The sequence below is a fragment of the Phragmites australis genome, chromosome 14 (genome assembly GCF_958298935.1).
Source record: "Phragmites australis chromosome 14, lpPhrAust1.1, whole genome shotgun sequence".
Lineage (NCBI taxonomy): Eukaryota > Viridiplantae > Streptophyta > Magnoliopsida > Poales > Poaceae > Phragmites > Phragmites australis.
Genome location: NC_084934.1, coordinates 6230264 through 6258206, shown reverse-complemented (window position 1 = coordinate 6258206; position 27943 = coordinate 6230264). Strand labels below are relative to the sequence as shown.

The following is a 27943-nucleotide window of genomic DNA, read 5'->3' as shown; positions in this document are numbered from 1 at the left end:
GCAAGGCAGAGTCGATGCATATAGATGATGATTGCAACTTCTTGCTCATAGTATTTACAGCAAATAAAATATCATACCAAATAACCATGCCAAATATAAACTCAAAGCTACCAAGAACATCGAATAATTGTTTTGCATCACTCTTGTCCTTGGGTTCAGTATCACAAGCTTGATGTAACTCAGACAAAGCTGATCTTAGATGAGAAGCTTGATATCTAATTGCTTTAACACTGTTGATTCGACTCTCCCAACGGGTATTACTCAATGATTTCACAGTCAAACTTGGAACATGGTCAAGTAATACTTTCCATCTTTTGGTAGAACCAGAAATAATACATATATTCATTGCACAATACCGAAAAATGAAATAGCTTTAACACATGATTTTGCCATGTCACAAAGAGTGAGATTAAGACTGTGGCAAGCACATGGCATATACAAAGCTCTTGGATTGATATCAAGCAACCTTTTTTGTACCCCCTGGTGTTTTCCTTTCATATTTGAACCGTTGTCATAACCTTGACCCCTTATATCAACAATATTAAGACCAAATGACTTCATATACTCAAGCAATACATTAAAAAGCCCCAAACCAGATGTGTCATCCACCTTCAAAAACCCAAGAAAGTACTCCTCAATTTTTGTTTTCCTCTTAGACATATTAACACATCGAACTATCAAAGTCATTTGTTCTTCATGACTCACATCAGGGGTATAGTCAAGGATAATGGAGAAATATTTGGCCTCTTTGACAATCTTTAAGATAGTATTTGTAACATTGGAAGCCAAAAGAGAAATCAACTCATTGTTTTAAATGATAATGAATTTCATTGTTTTAAATGCGCCTAAGGTGGTCTTGCATTACCAAATCAAATTCTGCAATCATCTCAACACAAGCTAAGAAATTACCATTGTTATCATTGTAAAGCTGCTCACTAGATCCTCTAAAAGCCAAATTTCGTTTACCAAGATATTTAACAATGGCAACTATTCGAAACAAAACTTGCTTCAACCGTTCTTTCTCCTTTGTGATTTCCTGTTGCAAATCTTTGTCAATTGTTTCATTTTTGCTCAATCTAGTACTTAATTCATTCCAAGACCTCGTGCTAGTAATATGCTTGACACTAGTTTCATGTTCTCTAAATCCATTATCTCCTAATGAACTCTTGCTATTGTTAGATTTGAAAATCTTACAACAGAAGCAAAACACTTTGTCAACATGCTTAGAATAAACTAACCATTTTCTGTCATGTACCTCTCCATTGCTCATTGTTCTAGAATAATGAGCATACGAAAAATTCCTTGAGTTACCATCTAAAGGGAATTTAAGATTTTCTTCTCTTATAGGTCCCTTCTCAACTAATACGTCCCTAGCTTTATTATCAAGATTACCCCAATTTCGTGGATCATAGATATCCATAGAAAAAAAAGGTTGTTCATCAACACTAGCAGATGAATTAAACATATGCTCATGATCACTCATATTGTTATCATCCCCATTGGTATCAATATTTTCTTCTGTAGGGCATTGATCTTTTGAATTCTCATTAGGTTGTTCCTCCATAACAGCTATCGCCAACTCATCCGGGTTATTTGAACTGCTCGTATTACTCTTAAAAAATTTATCAATGGCTCCTTTTTGTGATTCCACCAACTCATCTACTCGTTTCCTTTTTTTTTCCTTTTTTCACTGCCAGATGCATACTTTCTAGAAGACATAATTCAAGAATATGCTGAAAATTAAAAAGAAAATACATTAGTGGTTGAAATACTACAAGGATCACCAACTAGACGATTAAGATAAGTTATTATCTCAACGATTAGGCCAAGTTGCCATCTCACCGTTGTCCCCAATCACCAATTCGTCGACTAAGACGACTAAACGAGCCACCGTCTCAGCATCTTCCCGCTGAAAATTAAAACAAATTAACAATTGATATGCATACTTTAAGAATTGATCACGGACAAACAAACTATCGGATTCACAATTTACAAACACCCAAAATAAATCTATCTCGAAATAGAAACTGGATGATGTGATTGTAATTTGTACAGTGGCGATTGGCGTCTGGCACTCTGGCGTTCTCGGTCTGGGCGTCCGCGTCTCAGCGTCTGGCGTCGGTCGGCTACTCACTCGGTGCCGTGCGTCAGTGTGTGATGCGTCAGCAGGGCCGGTCACTCACGCAGTCATGCTCAGCAACGTCGGTGATCGGAGAGCATTTAGAGATTGCAGACACGCGTGCGTGGGCGACTCACGACTGGGCGTGGGCATGGGCGACAGGCCGAGTGGCCGACAGCGACTGGGCGTGCCGCGTGCGCGTCAGCGGAGGCCGGAGCTGCTTAGCGTGGCTACGCGGGCGCGTCGCAGGCGGCAGCGGCAGGTGCACAGCCGCAAGGGGCAAGCTGGCAAGGGCGCACACAAGGCCAGGCTAAGGAAAAAAAATAAAAAAAATATAGATTAAAAAAAACCCTAATGGAGTAATGGGCCCCTGGGATTTGGGGGCCCAGGGCGGCTGCCCCGCTGCCCCCCCCCCCCCAAGGGCCGGGCCTGCTCAGTGCTTAATTTTTTTGCTAAATTTGGTCAAACAAGAAATTCTAGGACTTCGGTGAAACAAAACTCATGAAACTTCATCACAACCTAAACCAAAGCTTAGTTAAAACTTGCTGAAATATGTTTGAAACTTGGATCTTGTGTAAGACCCCTTTCCCGGGATCTCTTATACCTCATGTATCAGTCCCAGGATTAAGTAGCTGATATACATAGTATAACAATTGTAGCATCAAAGTCAACCTTTGTACATAAAAGTATTAAGATTACATAGTACAAAAGATCTACAAACCATATTGTATATTACAGACCTGACCTAACGACCATCAAAAGCACAGCGGAAATATCTACCTAAAGCCACAGGCAGCTAAAGTGTGAACATGAATACTAACTCGACTTCATCCGTGCCTTCATCTCCGACGTAGTTGCACTACTGCAAAAAGATATAAGAGTGCTGGTTGAAAAATAGCTTCGGTGGTGATTTTTCAACCAACACTCTTTACTCAGCACTGATACTCAATTAATATCAGTGCCGGTTGCCCACCCAACATTGTTGTCATTTCCTGACAATAAAAAAAGAAGAGAAAATACATGGTGGCGGGAGCAGCATCCGAGCCGGCTCAGAATCGAGCCATCCGAGTCGGCTCGGATGCCGCTCCCGCCGCCGCCGGATACACAAATCCACACAAATATACATAGTCCAACACATATCCACACAAATTGATACACAAATCCGATGTTGTGCTGGCCCTTCTTCTCGGAGCAAGTGACCGGTGGAGATGGTGAGCGCCATGCAGACGCCCTTGCCGCTCCCAGACATGTCCTCGCCGAGCAGCAGCATCACGAACCTCTCCTTCATCATCTCCATCTCTGCTAGTCGAAACACAAGGCACACCCACATTAGACTACTTCTCCACCGAGATGCTAAAGTTAGAAGAAATCACTAACCTGAGGCTGCTCTGCGCTTGTTCTTGTGCTGCTGCTTGGCCACCCCGATGTCGGAGGTGCAGCAGCCCGGTTTCCTCGTTGTCGTTGGCGGCCACTCATCGGTGGAGGCGGCGTTAGAGCTAGAGCTGCTCCCATCGGCCGAGTCCATGAACGAGGGACGGTGGGAGGTGGCTGGTGGGGAGGGGCGATGGCTGGTGGGGAGGAGCTGGGGAGGGGCGGTGACCAGTGGGAAGGGCCAGTGGCTGGTGGGGAGGAGCTAGGGAGGGGCGATGGCCGATGGGGAGGGCGGTGGGGAGGAGCTGGGGAGGGATAAGGTTGGAATGGCATGGGGAATAGATAAGGCTGGAGCCGGACTCAAGCCTGTGAGCCAAAATAAGATCGATGAAAAGAATCGAGTCTGGTCGCTTCACTGCCAGTTGGTTCTGGAGCCAGCACTGAAAACCAACTATCAGTGCCGGTTCGTGGCTAGGGCTGGCACTGATAGTTGGTTTTCAGTGCTGATTCTTAGCAGTTTAATCATTATTCGCGCTCAGGATATTAAGAACCGACACTGATACCTTTTTAATTCTGGTTCTGGTACAACCGATACTGATGAGGCGCTACTTATTGCATGTTCTGTAGTAGTGTCGGCATCTGCTTCCTCATTTGAATGATAGCAAGAGTGAGTATGGAAGGTACTCAGCAAGCCTTATACTACTTCAAGGTGTTGATAGATGCATCAGAAATGAATCAAGGACAAGGCTTTATGGTTTAGTTTTAAGCGTAAAGTGGTTTTATGCAGGTATTCAATTGTATTTTCTACTGTTAATCTTTAAAATAGTTTGAATAAGATAACATGTAACAAGGTATATCTAGGAGTTTTTTGGTCCTGGGAGGGGCTACACGTTGCTCCGCAGTTCCTATCATTATATCTGGTGTACCTCTAGTATCACCCAGCTCCTGGCAGATTGAGCCAGCAACCTCATCACACGGGCATCTAATCCACACACTCACTCATCAAGACACACAGACACCCCTGAGTCTAATCAATTGAGGTCATGCTTTGCGTGTCCATGACTGTGGATACGACTATACGAATAGATTTACACTCTGCAGAGGTTGTACATTGTACACACGCGATATGCTCAGCCTCCAATAGTTGCAAGCGAAGGAGCGAATCATACCGAGACACTTTAGTCACCTTTCCTTACCAGGCTTTTCTACGAGAGACCTCAAGTACCAGAGGCCTTGTACTGAATGCCAGATTGGCTTTTGCTGTCTCTTGAAACACTCAAACAGAGGACCAGATAGTCACTTAACTCCTCGTTACTCTCAGCCTCCTAGTATGATGCCCAACACGGTCGGGAGAAGAAAATTCAAGTTCTACCCATTCAGGACGCATGATTGCACTGGGGTGGCTTAGCATGTCAGAGCAATTGATTCGGTGCTTAAATGGCCAGGACATGTATCTTCTAGCAATGATACCACAAATGTAACTCAAGCCCCAAAGAGCATCCTCGACCAGAGGACAACTCTACTTGCCCTCGCCAAAACAGTTTTCACCCATTTCATACATCGCCCGCCATATCCCACACGACACCAAGGATTTCACAACCATTAAGGATTAATGGTATATGAGTTAAATTGATAATAAGGGAAGTGACATCTCCGAAGAGATGTATTCCAAAGCGATATCTCTGAAGAGGTGTATTCCACCTTAAGCATGCTAGATATCAAGGCGTCGTCCGACGTTATTATAGATAACGACAGGTAATCCTAGGGTGATATGTGTTTTGGGTGATGCCATTTAAGGCATGGCAATTATTTGATAGGATTAACTATTACAAGCAGTTTAAATAGCACAATACATAGCACATGCGATAATAAGTCATGTTTTAAGTTGATCAATTAGGTTATTGCAAAACATGGGTTCAAAATGATCAAGAAGATAGGACTTGCCTTCTCCGTAGTCTCCCTCTAAGCTTTGGTCATAGTCAGGATCTTCCAGGTTCTCCATAAAGTCTTCTGGTTCTCCAAACGTTACTACTATCAATAACAAACTATACTAAAGAAGAATCAAATAACATCAAATGGAAAACCACATGAGATCTAATGGATATCACACTGTGATAGATGGGTAGATGTCGAATCTAGACGAAAGAATTGCTGAAATTGAAGTCAGAATGGAGAAGTTATGACTCTTGAAAAATTTAATCTAAAATTAAATCGAGAAAATATGAAATAACACTATTTATGGGTGGGATCCACGGGTGGGGCCCTGTGAACAGTAACAGGGTGAGGCCAACTGCATAATACCGGATTGGGTCAAACTTGGGCTCGGAGCTAGGCCTAGGCCGATTTGCACAGTGTTGGGCTATAGGGTTGGGCCGCTCGGTTTCATTGGCTGCGGTAACTAGGTCGACCCATGGCGATTGGGCTAGCTTGGCCTAGCAGGTTGGCAACGCGTGGGTCGAGTGCGGCCTGCTCGACCAAGCTGCACAGACGAGGCCTGGAGCCTAGCCACACGCACTCGTGCGCACAGGCGTGCTAGCAGAGCAGAGCGATAAAGGGGATCAGGCCGTCAGCGAGAAATCATGATGGCGCAACATCGGAGTCTCGCATGAATCACGTTCCCCCTGGGGGTTCATGAAGACAAAAGGTCAACGAGCTTCTACACACGATGACAAACTCATTTAGGGGCTTATCGACGATGGGTTGTGCTCGGAGTGAAGCTGCGCGGAGCACGGCTGTGGCAGTGGAGCTATGCTATTTGCATGCAAGGGGGTTCTGCAAACTACGGCTACGGCTGCTAGACAACATCACGATGTGAAGGCCGACTCAGTAGGGAGCTAGGAGGTCGCCGGCGGCGAGCTTAGCGCGACGACAGAGAAAGAACTCGCGGATGCACGCTGTCGTGTGAAGGGAAGGCACAGGAACGACGACATGCTTTCTAGGAGGGTGAAAGGGGGACGGGATGCTCACCAAGCTCGAAAATGGTGATGGGTACAGCAGCAGCTGGCGATGCGACGGTACGGTGGTGACGGAGCTGCTTGGTCTCAGGCTCGGGCATGCTCCCGTCGGGCTCTTCGGCAAGGGAGGTCGGCACAAGGGTGGTGGTAAGCTCCTAATGCTCCTCGGTTGCTCGGGGGAAAGAAACGGTGACGGCAGAGCTGCGGTGATGGCGTAATGGTGGCAACGGCGGCGATGTGAACGGGGAGGAAAAAGGGGGAAAGGGAGGCGGATGCTCTATTTATAGAGAAAGGGGGAGCACAGAGAGGCGATGCAGTGGTATCGCACTGTCCTCAGTGAGCAGGACCGCGGCAAGGCGGCACCCTCCCTAAATCACGTAGCATGGCCGCTCTGCGCCGGCCATGCGCGTGCGCGGTCGTGGAAGTCGCACGATGGCAAAGCGGCTTGGGCTACGCACGTGAGAGAGCAGAGAGGGGAGAGAGAGCGAGAGCACAGAGAGATAGCACGAGAGGGCGAGCAGAGGGAGACAACGAACATCAACTGTGAGGAACAACATAATTAGATACAGTATAATGAGATATTTGGCTAATTAATTATGATATTTGAGTTGATCCACATATTAGCTTAGTACTTAAGAAGAATTGCAGCTTACATTGCATTATGAAAGTGAAAAGTGAAACTTTACCATGGCCCACATGTCATGACTATTGCGCCAACCATTAGAGCTGACTACAGAAATTCACTTCTAGGCCCACCAGTAAATCAAATATATTAGTACTATGGGCCATTGGATTGCAGATGGCAGCACACAGTACATCTGACTCTAGTTTATCATGTAAGAAAAATACTATAGGTGCCCAATATGTTGTTTGGATAAAGTTCTAACTGATAAAGCACAAATTTTTACCTTGCTTATCCTCCATGTCATGTGACTCTAGCAAAACCACTGTTTTCCTACTTTTTCTCAGAGCACTGAATCCATAGGCACCCATATGCTTGTGTGAGTTTAATTGTTTTGACTAAGTCCACTGATACTATAGGACACTGACTATTGGGCCATCAAAGCAAATCTTGACTCCTATACCAATAGCGCACATAGCTCAGTTTGGATTATCTTGGAGCAGGGAACACGTTACCTTGCATGTTTATCATCGTAGAACGCAAAGCTTCCGTAGCGGTCAAGTCATCGACGCTTATAAATAGAGCAGTACACCACCTGCTACTGGCCGTACACACAAGCAAGTCTCCTTTCAACACTCAAGTCTTCTTCATACAACACACGTAAACTCTTCCACTCTCATATTAGTATTAGTTTAGAGCTAGCAATATTGTGCTATTAGAGTTCTATAGCCTATAGTTAAATTATAGTTCGGGTATTCTGTCAAGTTATAGTCTGGGTTTTCCGTCGAGATATATAAATATTGATTTTCAAGTGTCGGTTCTGCCAAAATTTCATATCAGGGCAAATGCGCTATATTTGATCAGAATTTTAGTTTTCTTAGTAAGAGGCCAGCTGCGTTGGTACCCTACTCTATTACTAATATGCTTTTATCTGCAAGCTGTATTCACACCCTCTTAAAGTAACATATTTATATCAAGTGTCTGTTTATATTTTAATATTTTATTTCCCATTATTACGTATTATTATCTATTAATATTATAGTTTGATGTTACATTTTAAGTTATGCTTGTATTTCTAGTGTAGAAATACATATGTCGTCGATCACTAATGGTAGAGTAGATACTGACGTGGATAGTTGATACATTTTGAGTTACCGGGAGTACCTAGTGAAAAATCTAGTCATATAGCTGGGATTATCTTATTTACCTATATGGTGTGGTACGTACATTAAAAGTATCATTTGGGACTGTCCATAGAAAAGCTCAGGTCCCGTCGTGGTACAAAATACGACATGATATTAGTGATTAGATAATCTCTGTAGAGTTAATAAACAATGAAAATTTGAAAATAGAATAATTCAAGTTTATTTATACATGCAATGTATTTATCTTGCTGAGTATTTTATACTCGTATTTGTCTTGGGTGTTAAACGCAAAATCTCAAACTCATGATTAAGACATCTACAACTAGGTACTATACACGGGAAATTTTGGGATATATCAATTAGTGTAGTGTTTAATATTTGTTTACATCAAAATAAGTTATATAAGCACACACTTAACCATGTAAATTATGAATTCTTGTATAAATAAAGCTTTCGTAAGTTGCTCTGTAAACCACTAATTTTATTTAAGTATTTTTTCCTTAACATGATTATGGGTTTTTAATCCATAATTATGTGGCGTCTGTTGCGTGGCCCTGTGTTCGGGGCGTGACAGTTAAAATTGTACCAAAGCCTTAGGTTGTGTGGTTGGAGAATGCTTAGTTAGTCTCATGATTTACCCTTGCAAATTGGTTGTGCTTTATTTTCCAATTAATATGCATTAACATTTTATTTTACCTTTATATAAGATATTCTAACTCATATTTAATTGTTATTTCTTGCCGCATATGGTAGGCGGAAAGGTATATACAATTGATTTTAAAGAGTTCGTTAGTAATATCGCAACTGACTTTGACTTTCCAACTCTATATTTTGGCTATACTCGAGATGGAGATGTGTTTAAAGCTTTTGTTTATGTCCAATATAATCCAAGAAATGGACCACTTGATCATCCTTTCCATACTTTCTTTGAGGAGCATACATTTGAAGGCGAAGTACAGGAGGGCTGCGTTAGCAGCTATCCACGAGATGCACCATTACTGACCTATCCACCTAGATGATTTGCATCAAAGAGAGGTTTTTGAACTACGTGATACCGTAACTCAGTATCACTCTTACAATCATGATTTTCAGGATGATTTATCTTTTCTAGAGAATGAGATTAATAATGTTCGAGGTTGGCGTACATGTGTTTGTGAGTAAGGTGCTCAAGTTGCATAAGAATTACGTGAACTTTACCAGATTCTTGATCAGCAACACATCTGGCCTTCTAAACCTGGTGATTCACTCCTAATGCTAGCACCAGATGATTCTCATACTAGAGAGTCGTATATCCAGCTCTCGAATATTATCAATATAAATGATGATGAGGATCCTGAAGAGATTATCTTGGAGCACCTTGGATTGAATTTCAATTGACACAACCAAAAGTACTACAAAAATATCAACTAAATTGAAGAAAAAAATAAAAAGAACATGCTACCATGGGTAATTATTAAATACCGTTCTTGTTAACCCACATCATTTTCTCGTTAACTTCATCATTCAACGTCTGTTTTTTCTTACATTTTTCTAGATTTAGGCAAGGATTAATCACTCTTTAAAAACAGATTTGGTACATTTAGTCAAACTTTCGACGATAAAGTTGAACATTTAGCAACTAGTTTTTATCATCGTGTATGTTGCAGCAATATCTCCCAACAGAAGTACAGAAAACCTTGTTGAATCTGTTGGCAGTAGGGCTGTATAACAACCAGTTCAGCTTGTTTGGCTCGTTTAGATAACGAGCTGGCTTGGTTCAGCTTGTTAACATAATGAGCAAAAGTACCAGTTTGGCTCGTCTTATTTGGCTTGTGAGCCAACTCGTTTGGCTGACAAAAAACTATCAGTGATGTGAACAGAGGTCCACAATGATGTCGGGAGCCGAGATGGATGGAGATCTGAGTGGCCGACGGCACGGACGTCGTGGACGGGGGACTGATGACTGCTATGGACGGAGGATGGTGCTACCAATTCATCGCTCATCGAGTCCCTGACAGCTGGCGCCTTGGCACCTAGGCCTCGCAACCCTTGCGCCCATGCCTCGAACAGTCGAGCCCTCATTCCTCAAGCACCGGCTACAGCGGCTACGGGAGAATAGAAATGGGATGCTGCGTTAGGGCTACTAGGAGTGGGGCAGATATTTAATTATGCAAATGGGCTACTGAGCTGCATAATATTATATTGATTGTCTCTTAACTCGTTTCGCTTGCAAGCTAGCTTGTTATATAAACTAGCTAAAACTCTAACATAAGTCGTTAAATTTTAGAATGAGTTGAGCCGAGTTAGACGCAAACTAAACTAACTCGCAAGCTTCGAAGCAACGCTCGTCCAGCCCTCTCCAACAAGAGATGGTCCACCTGTCAGTCTCTAGCACCCGACCATACCATTTACCACACGCTGGCTCTGGGTCCCATCTGCTGCGACATACTATTCCGCCGCTGAGAACTAACCGCCAAAACCACCCCAGCTTCCTTCGCGCGCGCTCCTCGGACGGCTCAACTAATTCAAACACAGCCATCTGCCGCCACGTGCGCGGCGCCGCAATAACCGTGAGATGACGCCGCCCTCTGCTTCCGGCGCCGGCGGCCATCCAGAGCAGCCCAACTCCGAGTCTCCGACACGATTCGCACGGTCCACTCTAACGAGGGAGGCAACGACGATGACTTGGACTCTATTGCGACGAAGGAGCCGAAGGTCCCGTACCGGGGGTGGAAGACGATGCCGTTCTTGATTGGCAACGAGCTAGACGTTTAAGAAGCTGGGCAGCATTGGCACGGCGGCGAACCTGATGGTGTACCTGACATCTGTCTTCCACACGAGCAACGTCCGCGCCGGCGTGGCGCTCAACGCGTTCAGCGGCACCACCAACCTCGCCACCGTCTTTGGCGCCTTGGCCTCCGACCTCTACCTCGGGCTCTCGGCCGCTACGCCACCGTCGGCATCGGCTGCGTCGCCGCACTAATCGTAAGCCACCTTCAGCGAATGGCATTGCCAATTTGATTTGGAATTTATTGTGGTGATTCTTTTGATTTCTTTCTTGATGTTGCAATTCTCTATCGATCGCACGGCGTGATTATCCATGTTGTTCTTAATCCTTGTCGTAGGTCTTGGAACTTGATTCATGATAGTACGAAAGCAAGGAGTTTATATACGGTTTGTATACAGCTATAGCGTCGTTCGTATGTGTGCAGAGTTCGAGTCGGAATCGGATCGTGGGATGGCATGATTCGTGTTAGGGTTCGGAGTTAGCAGATTGCTATAAATATGAGTTGTAATCTCTAATCTGTAAGCAAGATATAGAGTCATGCAAGTCACGAGTTGAATAGAATCTAAAATTTCCTCCAGAGAGCTTTTGCCTTGTTTTATTGTTCTCATCGAGATACGTGAGATTGTTCTCACCGAGTAGTACGCGACTCAGGAGTAGCTGGACTTTGATGGTCGATCGGTGTGATCAAGAGCAGCACGTACACGGTGCCAGACTAGTCGTGGTAGAGCACATATGACTGGTCGTTCAAGCTGGTCGTGACTGGTGGTCTTGAGTTGGCGTGCTTCCATACTCTGGTCGCTCGGGTAGTCGAGAAACCTGATCGCTTGTGTTGTCGCAAATCCGGAGTGGTCGCGCACGTGATCCAGTGGTCAGACCCAACATCTGGTATCAGATCTCGTAGTGTGTAGCACTAACTCAGAAAGATGTCGATCGTACCTCAGGGCAAGGTGGCGCGGGAGAGCGGCCGGGGGGGGGGGGCATTCCTGTACCCGCAGTTGACGACGACGAACTACACGAGCTGGGTGATTCGCGTGCAGGCGATGATGGAAGATCAAGGCGTCTGGGAAGCAGTAGAGCTAGCGGCCGATGCGGCCGTCGACGAGAAGAAGGACAAGAAGGCGAGGTCGCATCTCTTCCAAGATCTCCCGAAGGATCTCCTGATGCAAGTGGCAAAGAAGAAAACCGCGAAGGAGGTTTGGGATTGTCTCAAGACAAGGTTCGTCGGCACGGATCGCGTCAAGAACAGGTAGCTTCTCACGTTGAAGAGCGATTTCAACACCATGCGCATGCAGGAGGGAGAGAGCCTGGACCAGTACGCTAGAAGACTCAACAGCATGTCCGTCAGGTACGCAAATCTAGGGGAGACGCTCGACGATGCTGCATTGGTCAAAAAGCTGTTTGACACCGCACCGAATCGGTTCCTGAGTGTGATCACTGCGATCGAGCAGTTCTATGACCTCGACAAGATGTCATTCGAGGAAGCCATGGGGCGGCTTAAGGTGTTTGAAGAACGTACTCACTCGCGTGCATCCGGTGGCACTAGCATCGGCGACAGCCAGCTTCTGTTCACTTAGGCTGAGTGGCAGGCGCGACAAAAGAAGGATGGTGGCAACTCCTCATCAAGCAACAAGGGTAAATCCCATCTTGCTGCAGATAGTAGCAACCGCGACCGAAGTGGTCGTGGACGTGGAAGAGGCCATGGCAGAGGTGGTCACGGTGGGATGTCACGCAATGACGAGGAGAGCGGCTCGAGCAGCGGTCACCACAACAAGAGCCACATCAAGTGCTTTAATTGCCACAAGATGGGGCACTACGCGAACGAGGCAAGGCACCAAAGAAGAAGGAAGAGGAAACACATCTCACTCGTGCTGACGACACCGAGCCGGCCCTACTACTCGTGGTGTCAGAAGAGCCAGCATAAGAACAGCAACACCAGCGGGAGCCGTGCTGTTGAATGAGGAGAAAGTGAAGCCGGAACTACGCGACACAATGGAGGGAGGCTCTAGCTCTGAGGTCTGGTACCTAGACAATAGGGCCAGTAATCACATGACCAGTGACAAAGAGAAGTTCAGAGAGCTGAACGAAGGTGTCACTGGTAAGGTGAAGTTCGGGGATGGCTCCACGATGCAGATAATGGGCTTAGGGCCTGTCATGTTCAGCTGCAAGAACAGTGACCAGTGGCTGTTGCAGGAAGTCTACTACATTCCAAGACTGTGCAGCAATATCATCAGCCTTCGATAATTTACCGAAGTTGGACACAAGGTGATCATGGATGCTGAACATCTACGTGTGTATGATAATAGCCCTGCACGGTTACTGATGAAAGTGAGGCGAACTCCAAATCGCCTCTACAAGATCGAGCTGCATCAAGCAACACCAGTGTGTCTCTTAACAAGCCTTTAAGACCCAGCGTGGCTTTGGCATGCGAGACTAGAACATGTCAACTTCATTGCTATGAAGCTGCTCGTCGATAAGGGAATGGTGGCAGGAGTACTGCCGATCACATACCTGAATGAGTTATGTCACAGGTGTTTGTTGGCAAAGCAGGCGAGGCAGCCGTTCCCAGCAGCGACAACATTTAGAGTGGAGAAGCCACTGGAGCTGCTACATGCTGACCTTTGCGGGCCGATCACACCTTCGACACTCATCGGTAATAGTTACTTTATGTTAATTATTGATGATTACTCATGATGGATGTGGGTGTTCGTGATCAAGTCGAAGGACCAAGCTTGCTCCATGTTCAGAAAGTTCAAGTTGTAGGCCGAGAACACGAGTGGGGAACGCATCAAGACGTTGAGGACTGATCGCGGTGGCGAATTCCTCTCTACTGAGTACACTCAGTTTTGCGAGGAGGCCGGGATCAAACGGCACCTCACCGCGCCATACACGCCACAACAAAACGGTGTGGTGGAGCAGAGGAATAGGACCGTGATGGCGATGGTGAGGTCCCTCCTCAGGAGCATGAATGTGCCTGGAAGGTTTTGAGGGGAGGCGATGTGGCACGCGGTGATCTGCTGAACTGTCTACCGACGAAGGCGCTGGACGAACGCACCACGTTCGAGGCTTGGAACGGAAAGAAGCCGCATTTGGCGCATCTTCGTGTGTTCGGCTGCATTGCACACGTGAAGGTGACAATACCATACTTGAAGAAGCTTGACGACCGAAGCCAGCCGATGGTGTATCTTGGTGTCAAAGACGGCTGCAAGGCGCATCGTCTCTTTGATCCAAGGCGCGGGAAAATTCATGTAAGCCATGATGTTAAATTCAATGAAAGCATGGAGTGGAGCTGGTGTACAAGAACAGGTGGCGGAGAGCCATCTGATTTCGATGTTGAGGAGGCGATTAGCACTGAGCCGCCGATGGGCGGTACTATGCCACCCACGGGTGGTCCAGCAGGTGTGCCAACGCCCGCGACAAATGATGATCAAGCTCCTTCATCGACTCCGCTAGCCGGTGAGGTGACGCCGGAAGGGCCAGTAACCAGGAGACGCGTTGCGGCACGCACGGCAACCGACTCTCCAAAAAAACCCCACCAATCTAGTGGTGCTGCCAGCACCTTAATTGCTGGTGGATGATTGGGCCACACCGCTATCGAGTGGGAGCAGCAACACAGATGAGGATCCTGTGCGCTACACGCACATTGCTGACATCATGAGAGATGCTCTAAGGGTGGATCTCGATGAAGACTTGGAAGCAAATGTCATGCTCATGGAGACGGAGGAGCTGTCTTGCTACCTTGAGGCTGTTGGACAGCAGGTATGGGAGGACACCATGACCAAGTAGATCGAGTCCATAGAGAAGAATAACATATGGACTCTCACGGCATTGCCAGCTGATCACAAGCTAATTGGGCTCAAATGGGTTTACAAACTGAAGAAGAACTCAGATGGAGATGTGATCAAGCATAAGGCAAGGCTGGTCGCGAAGGGATATGTGCAGTGGCAAGGAATCGATTTCAAAGAAGTGTTTGCGCCAGTGGCTAGGCTGGACACCGTACGCGTCATCCTTGCTGTTGCAGCTAACCGAGGTTGGCAAGTTCATCATCTCGATGTCAAATCGGCATTCTTAAATGGTGAGCTTGAAGAGGAAGTATACGTGACCCAGCCGGAGGGATTTGTAGTGAAGAACAAAGAGCATCTTGTGCTCAAACTTAGCAAGGCGTTGTATGGACTTCGCCAAGCGCCACGGGCATGGAATATTCGGCTTGATAGAAGCTTGAAGCAACTTGGATTTGTGAAGTGTGCTCAAGATCGCGCCGTATACACAAGAGGAACAGGCCAACATGGAATTATTATTGGACCATATGTTGATGATCTCATTGTGACAGGAGAAAGTCCAGAAGAGATTATCGGATTCAAGCAGCAGATGATGAGTGAGTTCGAGATGACCAATCTCGGATTGCTCAATTACTATCTCGGGATTGAGGTAACGCAAGAAAATGGGCGAATTACCATCAAGCAAACATCGTGTGCGAAGAAGGTTCTTGGTCAGTTCGGTATGCTGGATTGCAATCCCACAAAATTCCCCATGGAACAAAGGGTGCAGATGCATAAGGATCCAGATGGACAACTGGTTGATGCAACCGAGTATCATCGCATTATCGGTTGCTTGATGTATTTACTCCATACAAGACCTGATCTTTCTTTTGCTGTTGGGGTGGCAAGCAGATTTATGGAGATACCCACGGTGATGCATTACAAGGCAGTAAAGCAGATTCTTCGGTATTTAAAGGGCACCATGCATTATGGTATTGTGTATACCAGAGGAGGAGAAACAGAGGTCATCACCGGCTACATAGATAGTGATCTGGCTGGTGACATGGATGACAGAAAGAGTACTGGAGGTATGGCTTTCTACATTAATGACAGCTTGGTGTCATGGAACTCGCAGAAGCATAAAACAATTGCTTTGTCTTCCTGCGAAGCTCGGTTTATGGCGGCAACGATGGCGGCATGCCAAGCACTGTGGCTTAGAAGTCTGTTGGGGGAGCTGACAGGACAAGAGCCCAAAGCAGTCAAATTATTTATTGATAACAAATCAACGATTGCTTTGATAAAGAATCCAGTGTTTCATGGCCGCAGTAAACACATTGACACCAAGTTTTATTTCATCCGTGAGTGCGTTGAAGAAGGCCAGATTGAGGTAGATTTCATCTGCACAGAGGAGTAGCGAGCTGACGCTCTAACAAAGGCATTGCTGGCGGTAAAGCTAGTGGGCATACGATATCTTTTGGGAGTTCATGATCTAGACCCAGGACAAGATTAAGGGGGAGTATGTTGGACTTAATCCTTATCGTAGGCCTCGAAACTCGATTCATGACAGTCGAAAGCAAGGAGTTCATATACGGTTCGTATACGACTATAGCGTTGTTCGTATGTGTGCAGAGTTCGAGTCGGAATCGGATCATGGGATGGCACGATTTATGTTAGGATTCAGAGTTAGTAGGTTGCTATAAATATGAGTTGTAGTCTCTAATTTGTAAGCAAGATATAGAGTCGTGCAAGTCACGAGTTGAATAGAGTCTAAAATTTTCTCTAGAGAGCTTTTGCCTTGTTTTATTGTTCTCATCGAGATACGTGAGATCGTTCTCAGTGAGTAGTACGTGACTCAGGAGTAGCTGGACGTTCCTGGTCGATCGGTGTGATCGAGAGCAGCACGCACACAGCAGATAGCCAACTAGTCGTGGTCGAGCACGTACGACTAGTCGCTCAAGCTGGTCATGACTGGTGGTCGTGAGTTGGTGTGCTTCCATACTTTGGTTGCTCGGATGGTTGAGAAATCTGATCGCCTGCGTTGTCGCGAATCTAGAGTGGTCGTGCACGTGATCCAATGGTCGGACCCAACAATCCTGAATTCCTGACACTGACGGCTGGTGTGCCAGCGCTGCACCCACCTCCGTGCACGGGCAGGACGAGGGGGCAGTTCGCAGTACTGGTGCTGTCGTTCTTGTTCATCATGATGGGCATGGGTGGCATATCAGGCCATGCAGCCTGTCGTTCGGGGCCGACCAGTTCGACCCGCGTGTTGAGTCCGGCTGCCGCGGCATCAATAGCTTCTTCAACTGGTACTACTTCACCTTCACCATCGCCGTCTGCGGCTCGTCCACGGCTATCATCTACGTGCAGAACAACGTGAGCTAGTGGATCGGGTTCGCCATCCCTGCCGCGCTCATGCTCGCCTCCAACACAATCTTCTTCGACGGCGCGGGGCTCTACGTCCACCTGCGCCCTGAGGGGAGCCCCTTCGCCAGCGTCGTCCGCGTCGCCGTCGCCGCTTTCCACAAGCGGCGCGTGGCTGCACCCGAGGACCCCACCGTGCGTCGGTCTTCAGGACGCGCCACGCAAGGTCGCTCGTGTCCAGGCTCACCTACACCGACCAGTTCAGGTTCCTCGACATGTCTACCGTGGTGGTGACCAGGAACGAGGTCGACGACGCTGGAGGTGTTGGAGTCAAAATCAACTCGCTCTCACTCAATCTCACACAATTCTGAACTTGCAAAACGATGAACAGTGAATTCAGCCAACTGAAAGTTCAGAGAATGCAAGAGCCAGAGTTTTTCCGGGGGGTCGAATTGATCCCCTCGTTTTTGGTCTTTTCATTTATTCATAGCACTTAGGCTTCACACGATCACACGTTACACCGTCTATTTCATCGCCCACCTCACACCCGAGCTCTGAAATCGTCGCACGCACAACTGCATAGCACTCTGCTGGACGAAGCTCCCGCTGGTTAGTTGAGCGCGTATAAAGCTACGAATACACGCACACATACGCGAATACATATGCACACACATAAATACACCCCGGACATGTCTAACACAACATATCACCCCCTTAGACATTGTCCTGGAGTAATCTCCATAACACAAAGCCGAAGCCTCATTTCAACGAACTTCACACGCTCGAGAGCCTTGGTCATTATGTCAGCTAATTGCCCATCTGACATGCTCTATCTTCATCTTTCCATCTATTATGCACTCTCGGATGAAGTGAAATTTTGTGTCAATGTGCTTACTTCTGCTGTGATGAACCGGATTCTTGCTTAGCTCAATTGCAGAGAGATTGTCCACGTTCAGCTTGAAAACTTTTGTGTTTTTACCCACTAGGTCTGCAATGAACCGAGACAACCATAATCCTTGACAAGTTGCATTTGCAGCTACAATATACTCTGCCTCACATGATGACAAGGCTACAATCTTCTGTTTTTGGGAATTCCATGTGATCAAATTTCCTCCCAAAAAGAAAACCATCCCTCCAGTGCTTTTCCGGTCATCAAAGTCACCTGCTAAATCACTATCACTAAAACCAACCAGGCCCTCATCTGATTTTACCCCTTTCTTCAGAATACAACCACAATTGAGTGTTCCCTGTACATACCTCAAAATTTGCTTGACAGCTGCCTTATGCATTGTTGTGGGTCTCTCCATATATCTGTTTACCACTCCTACCGAAAAGGCCAGATCAGGTCTGGTATTCACAAGGTAGCGAAGGCTTCCCACAACACTTCTGTATTCAGTAGGGTCAACTGGAGGATCAGTGCTATTCTTTGTCAACTTCAATCTGGAATCCATTGGTACTGCACATGGGTTGCAGCCCAGCATACCTGTATTTTTCATAATCTTCTTTGCATAACTGATTTGACACAAAGTGATCTTCTCTTTGTCTTGCTTTACTTCAATGCCTAGATAAAAACTCAACAAACCAAGGTCACTCATTTTGAACATTGAGCTCATTTGTGCTTTGAATTCTTCAATATCCTTGTTGTCTGACCCTGTGACAACCAAATCATCAACATAGACACCAACCAATAGTACCTCACCTGCTCCTTCCCTTCTATAGACTGCATATTCAGAGGAGCTTCGACTGAACCCAAGTGAGAGCAGTGAGATATCCAATTTTGCATTCCATGCACGTGGTACCTGCTTCAAACCATACAAGGCCTTCTTCAACTTGAGAACAACTTTCTGATTGTCAGTATCAGCATATCCAGGTGGTTGTTGCACGAATACATCTTCAGTGAGGTCACCATTTAAGAATGCTGATTTTACATCCATGTGGTGTATTTCCCATCCACCATGTGCTGCTAAAGCTGCCAGCACCCTCACTGACTCCATCCTGGCCACAGGAGCTAATACTTCATCATAATCCACCCCCTGACGTTGAGCATATCCCTGGGCCACCAATCTTGCCTTGTATCGAACTATGTTCCCTTCAGGATCCTTTTTCAGTTTAAAGACCCACTTAAGCCCAATAGCTTTGCAACCAACAGGGAGTGTGGCTGGCTCCCATGTCTGATTTTCTTTGATAGCTCTCATTTCTTCCTCCATGGCTAGTCTCCATTTTTCCTCAGTCATAGCTTGCTCAACACATGAAGGTTCTTCAGTTGATATCAAGCATATGTCTTCCTGTTCAACATCAGTTTCAGCAAAGGAGAAAACTGGGGCAGTGCTGTTGTAGATATCCTCCAATCCTCGATACCTAATGGCATTACCCTCAGAATCATGTGAACCACAGGTGGGTGGTGAAACCCATATAACATTGCCTTGATCACTGATAGCTGAGGTCTGTTGTTGATTTTGAGATGGAGTCTGGGAAACGGCCTCTGACTGAATATTATCCGGCACACCTCTGAAATCAGTCCTTTGCTGCTCAGATTGATTCTCCTCACTCACATTCCCATCAAGCTGATCTGCCCCATCAATAAACAGATATTTTACAGTGAAAATATCAGGATCACAATATTCCCCAGAGGTTTCCCACTGCCAGCTCTTCTCTTCTTCAAAGACCACATCTCTAGTAATATGAACCTTTTGTGCCACAGGGTCATATACCCTATAGGCTTTTGAACCTGATTCATATCCAAGCAACACAGTCTTGACTGACCTATCACTGAGTTTTGTCTATCCTGGTCCTAGCTTCTTCATGTGAGCCAAACAGCCAAAGACCCTGAGATGTTCCACATTTGGTTTTCTGCTGAACAAGGCTTCATATGGTGTCATATCCCTCCAGAGATTTTGTGGGTGATCTATTCAGAACATAGACTGCTGTCCTTAATGCCTCAGCCCAGAATTTTGTAGGCACATTTCTACCTTTCATCATGCACCTTGCTATCTCCACAACAGTCCTATTTCTCCTCTCCACAACTCCATTCTGCTGGGGTGAATAGGGAGCTGTTGTGTATCTTCTAATTCCTTCTTCTTCGCAGAAATTTTCAAACTCAATTGAGTTGAACTCACCTCCTCGGTCTGACCCGAATGCTCTGAGCCTTACGCCAACAATTCCTTCTACCTGGGCTTTCACCCTTTTGAACAGCTTCAGAGCATCAGATTTGTATTTCAGCATCTCCACCCACATATACCTGCTGAAATCATCAACTACCAAGAGGAAATACTTATTGCCACTTGGTGTTTGAGGAGTAACAGGACCACACAGGTCTCCATGAGTCAATTCCAACTTCATCTTACTACGGTATGCAGAAACTTGAGGAAAAGGAATTCTAGTCTGCTTCCCAATCAAACAATTTTCACATAATTGCTCAGGGTGTTCTAACACTAGCATGCCATGAATCATCTGAGACTTGCCTAATTTCATTAAAGCACGAAAATTAAGATGACCATACCTTTCATGCCACAGCCAAGACTGATCACCTCCTTTTGTCAGCAAACACACTAGTTTGGTCAAGTTCAGGTTCAGCTTATACATTCTATTTTTAGTTCTTGGCGCCCTTGTCAACAGCCTTCTCTCTTGATCAAAGATCTCCATCACTCCATCCTCAATCACCACTTTGCACCCCCCCCCCCCTTCTTCTAATTGTCCTACACTGATAATGTGTTTTGAAGTCGAGGGATGTAATATACCTCAGTGAGAGCTCGGTGATCTTCATTCCGACACTGCAGCGTGATGGTGCCCTTCCCGCGTATCTCGACATACCTGTCGTCGCCGAGGCGCACCATGCTGATTGCTGACTGGTACAGCAACGTGAACGCATCACGGTTCCCGGTCATATGATTGCTGGCGTCGGTGTCCAAGTACCACACGCCGTCCTGCACACCGCTGTCACCGTCCACCCTTTCATTCATCAGCATCTGGGGACTCGGTAGTGTGCGCACCAGTGTGTCCTGGGACACCTCCGCCACCAGCAAAGTGTGTTGCTCGTTGTCGGCCTTAGACAGATTCACCTCCTCACGCCGTTCCCTGCGCGGATTGCGACACTCCTTCGCGTAATGACCATACTTGTTACAGTTGTAACACTTGCCTCTCGAGCAATCGCGCGCACCTCCCTGCGATGCTCCATCTCGGCCACCACGTCCGCGGCCTTCGCTACGTCCGCAGCTGCGTGAACGGCCACCACTGTGGCCTGCTCCGCCCCTATCGCCACCATTAGAGTTCTCACCGTGCTCCTTCTTCTTCGCCCGGGCCTGCCACTCCTCCTTGGTGAGCAGCAGCTTGCCGCTCGGATTCACATCGGTCGGCGTGTACCATTCCTCGGCGATGCATAGCCTCTTGGTTAGTTCTTCCACCGACAAACTCGCCACGTCCAACAGCATTTCCACTGAGATCGCCACTTGCGTGAATTTGTCGGGCACCACGCGCAAAAACTTGCGAACGATTTTCTCGTCTGGCAAATCATCGTCGAGCTTGCGCAGTCGATTGGCTAGCCCGATGATACGCATTGAGAAGTCGTTAATTGTCTCACCATCCTTGAACTGAATTGACTCAAATTCAGCACGAAACTTCTGCGTGCTTGCTACACGGACGCGCTGAACTCCCTGGCGCATCACCTTGATCGCCTCCCATGCCTCCTTCGCCGTGTTTTTTGTCACCAACGCCTGCAACATCTCCGATGGAATAGCACATAGGATCGCCGCCAACGCCAACCGATCCGCGTGGTAATCCACTGTCCCGGGATCTATCGCCTCCCACGTGCCCTACGCCTGCAGGTTCACACGCATCAGCAGCGCCCAATCGGTGTAATTGGTGCACATCAGCACGGGAAGCGACAACACGCCGCTGGCTTCCCTCACGACCCACTGGACCATCGCCTGCTGGCTCCCGCCGGCGCCGTGTGTGCTCGAGCCATCATTGCCGTCAACCGTGCGGCTGCCAGACTCGTCACCGTCTTCAGTGTGAATCCTGGCCGGACGAGGGGACTTCGGGGAGAGGGAGCCATCACTGGACATCGTTGACGGTTGACCTTGGCTCTGGTACCACTTGTTGGAGTCGAAATCAACTCACTCTCACTCAATATCATACAATTCTGAACTTGCCAGACGATGAACAGTGAATTCAGCTGACTGAAAGTTCAGAGAGCGCAAGAGCGAGAGTTTTTTCGGGGGGTCAAATTGATCCCCTCCTTTTTGGTCTTTTCTTTTATTCATAGCACTTAGGCTTCACATGATCACATGTTACACTGTTGATTTCATCGCCCACCTCACACACGAGCTCTGAAATCGTCGCACGCACAACTGCATAGCGCTCTGCTGGCCGAAGCTCCCGCTGGTCAATTGAGCACATATACAGCTACGAATACATGCACACATACGCGAATACATACGCACACACATAAATACACCCCGGACATGTCTAACACAACAGGCGGCCGCGCCCAAGGATCCATGGCGACTGTGCAGCCTACAGCAGGTGGAGGAGGCCAAGTGTATCATCCGCATCCTGCCGATGTGGGGCACCTGCATCGTCTATTACATCGCATTTGCGCAGACCAACACCGTACCTACATCGTCCTGCAGGCGGTCCAGTCTAATCGTCGCCTCGGCTCCCGCAGCTTCGAGGTGCCACCAGTGTAGTTCACCATCTTCCCCATGCTCGCGCTCACCGTCTGGATCCCGGTCTATGACTGCCTCGTTGTGCCGTAAATGCGCAACGTCACCAGCCGCGAGGAGGGCATCACGCTGCTCCAGCGCATAGGCGTTGGCATGGTTCTCTCCGTGGTGGCCATGCTCATCTCAGGCATGGCCGAGCAGCGCTGTCGCGAGCTCATCGTGCTGCAAGCGGCCGTGAACGGTGTTAGGTAATCTAGCTTGTTTAGTTTATTTACCAATATTGTTGTTTCCCAAGTTAGGCGGCATGCTCAGGTTGTTGGAATTTGCCTGGGTCTTACGCTCTTGCCACGCTGCGTCGTGAGGCAGAGCGAGTCTAGCGCGTTGTGGCCAGTTGTTGCGGACGTGCCGCTCGTTCCGGCAGAATAGCTGCCATGATCTTCTTTGTGTTCGTTTAAATATCAGATGAAAAAAATAGGAAAACGCTGCAGGTTTTACGTAGCACCAAAATCTGAGTGTTCATCGTGTTCACGAGTGTGTACTATTTCTTATTCGACAACAGACAACAACGGCTATTCCGGCCAACAATTGGTATTCAGAGCCAGGTTCGGCGAGGGCTGGGCGATGTCTGAGACACCACCATGCCGCGACAGTGCGCCGGTGAGTGAGCGGCGACGATCGCCATCACCACCGTCAACACGGAGGCGCGGGCGCGGGCATAGTCATGGGCGCGCGCAGTGGGAGCTGCCGATCGTCGTCCACCACACCGTCAAGGAGGCATCGGGTTCCACCCAGTACCCGATGCTGACCAAGACCAACTACCCAGAGTGGGAGCTCTTGATGAGCATCAACCTGCAGGCGCAAGGCCTGTGGGCAGCAATCGACCCCGGCGCCGTGGAGTACAGTGAGGATCGGTTGGCGCTAGCGGCGATCGCCCGCTCAGTCCCGTCGAAGATGCTGACCACCATCGGGAGGAAGCCCATGGCCAAGGAGGCGTGGGAGGCGATCAGGGTCATGCGGATGGGCGTCAATCGCGTTCGTGAGGCGAATGCCCAGAAGCTGTGGCGCGATTTCAACAACCTCTTCTTCAAGGAGGGAGAGACTGTCGATGACTTCTATATGCGCATCTCCGGCCTCATCAACAACCTGCGTCTCCTCGGCAACACCATCGAAGAAAAGGAGGTCGTGTGCAAGATGCTACAGGTCGTCCCCAAGCGGTTCGAGCAGGTCGCGATCTCCATCGAGATGTTGCTGGACGTCAGGACGATGTCTGTCGAGGAGGTGACAGGGCGACTACGCGCCGTCGAGCAGAGGCACGAGGCGCGAAAGGTGGCTGCCGAGCTAGGATCACGGCTACTCCTCTCCACCAAGGAGGAGGAGATGATCTGTCGCATGCGGCAGAGGGAGAAGGAGGCCGTGCGTGGTGGCGGCGGCAACAACGGTGGCGACGGTTCAAGCGGCAGCTCAGGCACATCGCGCTCTGGCTCGTCACAACCGAGTCGGGGACGTGATGCGCCCCTCAAGACCACCAACAAGGACCAGTGCCACTACTGCAAGAAGTATGGGCACTGGGAGTGTGATTGCAGGAAGAGGAAGTGCGACGAGGCAGTGAACCTGGTCCAGGCACAGGAGGATGATGAGGATGAGCCAGCTCTCATGATGGCCCAGGTGGCGTCGATCACCCCTCTGGTGAACGGCTCTCCAGCGCGTAATGAGGTGGCGGCCGTGGGCGACCGAGTCTACCTCAACGAGGAGCGCGCCACGGTGCATCTGGGCGACACCGACGATCTTGAGCAGGAACACGATGTCTGGTACCTCGACATGGGCACATCGAATCACATGACCGATCAACAGTGCCGCCTTCTCCGAGTTGGATCGCGGCATCACCGGCATGGTGAAATTCGGTGACGGCTCCGTGGTGGACATCATCGGGCGCGGCACGATCATCTTCTCAGCGCGATGGGGTGGCCATCGCATGCTGACCGACATCTACTACATTCCATGGCTACGTAGCAACATCGTCAGCCTGGGCCAACTTGATGAGTTTGGGTGCCAGGTGCTGATAGAAGATGGGGTCCTATGGGTGCGCGATCTGCAGAAGGAGCTACTCGCCAAGGTTCATCGCTCGTAGAACCGCCTTTATAAGATCACGCTCACCATCGCCCAGCCTATCTCGCTCTTGGATGATGACGTGTGGCGCTGTGGCGAGCGGTTCGGTCATCTCGGCTTCGACGCGCTCCGGAAGCTCGGTCGTGGCAGGATGGTTCGCGGTCTGCCGCAGCTAGATCACGTTGATCAGCTGTGCAATGCATGCCTGGCTAGTAAACAGTGATGAGGTGGCTCGATCTCGTACATGGTGATCTATGCGGCCCGGTCACCCCGGTGACACACGGCGGACGGAGCTACTTCCTCCTCATCGACGACGCCAGCCGATACATGTGGCTGGTGCTTCTGTCGAGCAAGGACGAGGTAGTCGGCGCGATCAAGAAGTTCCAGGCTGGCGTCGAGGTGGAGACGGGGCGCAAGCTGCATGCACTGTGCACAGATCAGGGTGGAGAGTTCACCTTAGCCACCTTTGGCGAGTACTACGCAAAGAAGGGCATACAGTGGCAGATCACGGCACCATATTCTCCCTAACAGAATGGCGTCGTGGAGCACAGGAACCAGATGGTGATGGCCATGGTGTGGTGTCTCCTCAAGGCCAAGGCGATGCTGAGCACGTTCTGGGGGGAGGCGGTGAGCACTGCTGTTTTCATCCTGAACAAGTCGCCTACGAAAGCTGTGCACGGCATAATGCCGTATGAAGCATGGCATGGTGAAAAGCCGGCGGTTCACTTCATGCGCACATTCGGCTGCATCGCGCACGTGAAGGTGACCTCCTCGCATGCCAAGAAGCTTGATGACAGGAGCACCAATATGGTGTTCTTGGGGTACGAGCCGGGATCTAAAGGCTATCGCGTGTACGACCCGGTGAACGGCCGGCTGCACATCACCCGCGACATCGTCTTCGATGAGGCCAAAGGGTGGAACTGGGTAGACTCTAGTGAGAGCGCGGCACCTGAGACGTTCACTGTTGAATACACGGTGAATGCGCTCTCAGGTGGAGGCGAGCCGGAGGCGCCTGTATCCCTTGCGGCCTCCCAACACGCTGCACTAGACGTGGAGGAGCCACGTACTCTGGTGGCTGGCACGCATGCATAGGACGGCGGCCACAACAAGTTCGTCTCACCGCCGTCAAATATACCGTCTGGGGTTGACCTGGACGATGAAGGAGCGCCACGTCGATACCGCACGGTGGCGGACTGCATCAACACCTTCGAGCCACGGGAGCTGGACCTGGATGAGCTCCTGCTTGCCGCGTCCGAGGAGCCAAACACGTTCGAGGAGGCGAATGGTGACCCGGCGTGGCGAGCAGCAATGGAGGAGGAGCTGGCGGCCATCATCGACAATGGTACATGGAGGCTGGTGGATCTCCCTGCGGGTCACCGCCCGATCGGTCTGAAATGGGTGTTCAAGCTCAAGAAGGATGCAAGCGGGGCGGTGATCCATCACAAGGCACAGCTCATGGCAAAAGGGTACGTGCAACGCGCCGGCATCGACTTTGATGAAGTGTTCGCTCCAGTGGCAAGGCTCGACTCGGTGCGCGCTCTGGTGGCCGTCGCGGGGCACGAGGAGTGGGCGGTGCACCATCTCGACGTGAAGTCGGTGTTCCTGAATGGGGACCTTGCCGAGGAGGTGTTTCATGGCGAATCCAACGACGGAGCATCTCAGAGCCGTCAAGCACATTCTTCGGTACATTGCGGGCACACTACACTACGGCTTGAGCTACACCAAGGGTGAATGTGAGATCAAGCTCAAGGGGTACAACGACGCGGACATGGCCGGAGATGTGGATGATTGCAAAAGCACCACCGACGTTCAGTTTTGTCTTGGGAACACACCAGTGGCATGGCAATCCCAGAAGCAGCCGGTGGTGGCGCTGTCGTAATGCGAAGCGGAGTACATTGCAGCGTCAACAGCAGCCTTCCAAGGTCTCTGGCTTGGGCGTCTGCTTGGGCGCTTCTACGAGAAGGCAGCGAGCGTCGCCACCATTTTCATCGACAACCAATCAGCTATCCAGTTGTGCAAAAATCCGGTGTTCCATGGCCGGAGCAAGCACATCAAGACGCACTTTCACTTCATCAGGGAGTGCGTCGAGGGCGGTGAAGTCATCGCCCAGAAGATCCACACTGACGATCAGCTAGCGGACATACTTACAAAATCACTTGGTCGGGTCAGGTTCCTGCACCTGTGCTCGAAGATCGGCGTCGTCAACATCCTCGACAACTAGATTAGGGGGAGTAATGTTAGGTAATCGAGCTTGTTTAGTTTATTTACCAATATTGTTGTTTCCTAAGTTAGGCGGCATGCTCAGGTTGTTGAAGTTTGCCTGGGTCTTACGCTCCTGCCGTGCTGCATCGTGAGGCAGAGCGAGTCTAGAGCGCCGTGGCCAGTCATTGCGGACGTGCCGCTCGTTCTGGCAGAATAGCTGCCATGATCTTCTTTGTGTTCGTTTAAATATCAGATGAAAAAAACAGGAAAACGCTGCCGGTTTTACGTAGCACCAAAATCTGAGTGTTCATCGTGTTCGCGAGTGTGTACTGTTGCTTATTCGACAACAGACAACAGCGGCCGTTCCGGCCAACAAACGGCGGGTCGCTGTCCCGCAACCGCGTCTCACCGGCGTCAGCATTCTAGCTGGTGCCTCAGCTCGCAATGCTGGGTCTCTCGGAGGCGTTCAAGCTAGCAAGCCAGATGGAGTTCGACTACAATCAGTTCCCGGAGAACATGCGTAGCGTCGCTGTCTCGCTCCTCTTCAGCGACCTGGCACTGTCCAGCTACCTCAGCAGGCTGCTGGTCAGCGTCGTGCACCGGACGACAGCCGACCCCGCGTCCCCGCCCATGGCGAGTGGCGACGACGGGTGGCTCGCCGAGGACCTCAACAGGGGGAGGCTGTACTGCTTCTACCTCCTCATCGGCTTCATTGGCGAGGTCAACTTCTTCGTGTTCCTCTGCATGCGCGAAATGGTTGGGTGCGTACGGAATCGATCAATGGCTGGCAAGGTCAGTGGTAGGAGATGGTGTTGAGGAGGAAGAACACCAGCGGGCTGGCTAGCTAAATAGTAGATCAACATGTTACAGTAGAGATA

At 48.9% G+C, this 27943-nt stretch overlaps 1 pseudogene; it reads left to right on the top strand.

Annotated features, from left to right (window-relative positions):
* The first annotated feature begins 3765 nt into the window (after nt 1–3765).
* On the top strand, nt 3766–27909 carry LOC133890190 (protein NRT1/ PTR FAMILY 2.11-like; annotated as a pseudogene).
* The last annotated feature ends 34 nt before the right edge of the window (nt 27910–27943 follow it).